This window comes from Medicago sativa, chromosome 6 (assembly GCF_051527215.1).
Source record: "Medicago sativa cultivar Bolivia chromosome 6, Bolivia_mono, whole genome shotgun sequence".
Classification (NCBI taxonomy): Eukaryota; Viridiplantae; Streptophyta; class Magnoliopsida; order Fabales; family Fabaceae; genus Medicago; species Medicago sativa.
The window spans coordinates 2,813,172-2,817,335 of record NC_140754.1 but is presented as its reverse complement, the minus strand read 5'-3'; positions in this window follow the sequence as shown (position 1 = coordinate 2,817,335).

Here is a 4,164-nt window from a genome sequence, read left to right as displayed (position 1 = left end):
CAACCTGGGATGATTTGGGTAGTGAATCTGGATCTGATAAAGAGGAAGCTGATGAAGATGCAAAGGTAGCTGTTGGGTTGGTAGCAACAGCAACTTCAGAAGCTGGATCAGATTCAGACTCAGAAGATGAAAACGAGGTATATTCCAAAATTCCCAGAGATGAACTTGTTGAGTCACTTAAAGAACTTCTTACACATTTTGAAGTAAGAACCAATGAGTTGAAGGATTTAAAAGAAAAATATGCTGATTTGGTACAACAGCAAAAATCAACTCTATTGGATCTGAAAGCTTCTGAACAAGGACTTAGGGACTTTGACTTCATGTGTAAAACATATGAAGATCAGCTCAGGTTCTTATGTCAGAAGCTACAAGAAAAGTGTAATGAAAAACCTTTAAGTAACCATGAAATTGCTCTTGAAGATTTTATTATATCTGGCATTGACAGAAGCAGAGTAGCTTCTATGATTTATAGCATTTACAAGAACAATGGCAGAGGAATTGGTTTTCCAGAAGTGAAACTTGAGAAAACCAATCTAAAATCTTGTTGTGAATGCATCAAGGAAGGTCTGAAAACATTCTTTGTACCAGAAGGGGCTGAGTTGGAAACTGTTGTTCAATCAGAACCTGAAGCTTCTAGTCCTAAGGCTAAGATTACTTCAACGCCAAAGAACTCTAAGTCAAAGGCTATGATCAAATCTGATTCCAAGACTTCAAAGGTCAGGATCCTGAAAAGATCAGAACCTATTCCTCAGAGTCTGGTGAAACCAAAATCTGGGGTTCTGAAGTCTAAGTTTCAGAAGAAGATAGTTACTGCTTCTGAAGTACCAAAACCTAAGGTGATGGTTAATCAGAAGCAACCCAACTCACAGCACAAGGTACAAGAAGTGAAGAGTAAAGCCTTAAGTACTAACCTTCCAGGACCCATAGAACAATGGGTACCTAAATCTAAAAATGTCAATGATGCAGGTATGTCTAAGAGCAGTGCCAAAGCAAAGATCATGGTACCTAGACAGCGGTTGCTCAAGACACATGACAGGAGACAAGTCCATGTTCCTCAGCCTAACAATGAAAGAGGGAGGAAGTGTGAAATTTGGGGGCAACCAGTCAGGCAAGATCATAGGTACAGGAACTATTGGTAATTCCTCTACCTCAATTAATAATGTATGGTTGGTAGATGGTCTTGAACATAACCTTTTGAGCATTAGTCAATTTTGTGATAATGGTTATGATGTGCTTTTTGAAAAACCCAACTGTACAGTAATCAACAAGAAAGACAAATCCATTGTGTTCAAGGGAAAGAGAGTTGACAATGTCTATAAAATCAATTTTTCTGAACTGGCTGATCAGAAGGTGGTTTGCCTACTATCAGTGAATGATAAGAAATGGATGTGGCACAGAAGGTTGGGACATGCTAACTGGAGGTTAATCTCTAAGCTTAGTAAGTTACAACTTGTGAAAGGGCTACCAGACATTGACTATCATTCAGATGCACTCTGTGGTGCATGTCAGAGAGGGAAAATTGTGAAATCATCTTTTAAAACCAAAGACATTGTTTCAACCTCAAGACCTTTAGAATTACTCCATATTGATTTATTTGGACCAGTGAGTACTGCATCCCTATATGGAAGTAGATATGGATTAGTCATTGTTGATGATTACAGCAGATGGACTTGGGTGAAATTCATAAAGAGTAAAGATGTTGCGTGTGATGTATTCAGTAGCCTCTGCACTCAAATTCAATCTGAAAAAGAATCAAAAATTTTGAAAGTCAGAAGTGATCATGGTGGAGAATTTGAAAATGAGCCATTTGAATCTTTTTGTGAAAAACATGGAATTTTCCATGAGTTCTCTTCTCCTAGAACACCACAACAAAATGGGGTTGTAGAGAGAAAGAATAGAACTTTACAAGAAATGGCCAGAACCATGATTCATGAAAACAATTTACCAAAACATTTTTGGGCAGAAGCAGTGAATACAGCATGCTATGTTCAGAACAGGATCTATATTAGACCTATTTTGGAGAAAACAGCATATGAACTCTTTAAAGGAAGAAAACCCAATATCTCTTACTTTCATCAATTTGGATGTACATGTTACATTCTGAACAACAAGCTCTACCTAAAGAAATTTGATGCCAAGGCCCAAAGGGGAATCTTTTTAGGTTACTCTGAAAGGTCAAAGGCATACAGAGTGTATAATTCAGAAACACTTTGTGTTGAAGAATCTATGCACGTTAAATTTGATGACAAGGAGCTTGAAGATAAAACTTCAAAGCAAGGTGAAAGTTCTGCAGAGATACAGGTTCCTGAAGCTACTCCAGAACCTGATCAGATAGCTGAGTCTGAAGATAGTCCAGAAGCTGAACCCACATCAGAAGCACAAGATGAAGCTGCTTCTGATGAAGCACAAGATGGCTCACATCAAGCAGATCCTCCCAGAAACACATTCAAACACAAGTCTTCACATCCTGAGGAGCTAATCATTGGAAACAAGGATAGTCCAAGAAGAACAAGATCACATTTCAGACAAGAGGAGTCAATGATTGGACTAATCTCAATGATTGAACCTACAACAGTTGATGAAGCACTTTCAGATGATGGATGGATCCTAGCTATGCAAGAAGAGTTGAATCAATTTCAAAGAAATGATGTGTGGGATCTGGTACCCAAACCTCAGCACAAGAACATTATTGGAACAAAATGGGTATTCAGAAACAAGCTGAATGAGCAAGGTGAAGTAACAAGAAACAAAGCCAGGCTTGTTGCACAAGGGTATAGTCAACAAGAAGGCATTGATTACACTGAAACGTTTGCTCCAGTTGCAAGATTGGAAGCAATCAGGTTACTTCTTTCCTATGCAGTTAATCATGGCATAATATTATATCAAATGGATGTCAAGAGTGCTTTTCTAAATGGTGTCATAGAAGAAGAAGTGTATGTCAAGCAACCTCCTGGATTTGAGGATATTAAATATCCTGACCATGTTTTTAAACTGAAGAAATCACTATATGGCTTGAAACAAGCTCCCAGAGCTTGGTATGATAGACTAAGTAATTTCTTAATCAAAAATGATTTTAAAAGAGGACAGGTTGATACTACACTCTTCAGAAGGACCCTTGGGAAAGATATTCTTGTTGTGCAAATATATGTTGATGATATAATATTTGGTTCTACTAATGCATCTCTTTGCAAGGAATTTTCTGAGTTGATGCAGGATGAATTTGAAATGAGCATGATAGGAGAGCTGAAGTTCTTCCTTGGCATTCAAATCAATCAATGCAAAGATGGAGTCTATGTTCATCAATCAAAGTACACAAAGGAGCTTCTGAAGAAGTTCAAACTTGAAGATTGTAAAGTGATGAACACTCCAATGCACCCCACGTGCAACTTAAGCAAAGAAGATGAAGGAGTTAAAGTAGATCAGAAGCTGTATAGAGGTATGATTGGTTCTTTATTATACCTCACTGCATCTAGGCCAGATATTTTATTCAGTGTATGCTTGTGTGCAAGATTCCAATCAGATCCTAGAGAATCTCATATGACTTCTGTCAAGAGAATCTTCAGGTATTTGAAAGGAACAACTAATCTTGGACTCCTTTATAGGAAATCCTTAGATTATAAGCTAATTGGATTCTGTGATGCTGATTATGCTGGTGATAGGATTGAAAGAAAGTCAACCAGTGGCAACTGTCAATTTCTGGGTGATAATCTTATATCCTGGGCTAGCAAAAGACAAACAACTATTGCTATGTCTACAGCAGAAGCAGAATACATTTCAGCTGCAAGTTGTTGTACACAACTACTCTGGATGAAACATCAGTTGGAAGATTATCAGATGACTGCTAACAGTATTCCCATTTATTGTGATAATACTGCTGCTATTTGTTTGTCTAAAAATCCAATTTTGCATTCAAGAGCGAAGCACATTGAAATCAAACACCATTTTAACAGAGATTATGTTCAAAAAGGAATTTTAGATATACAATTCATTGATACTGAAAATCAATGGGCTGATATATTTACTAAGCCTTTAACTGTTGAAAGATTTGATTTTATAAAGAAAAATTTGAACATGCACTTTGTATCTGATTAAATGCTTGCTTGCTCCTGAATAGGATTTTAGGTTCTGAAGTTAGTTCAGAAGCGGTAGTCCATCAGAAGCTCT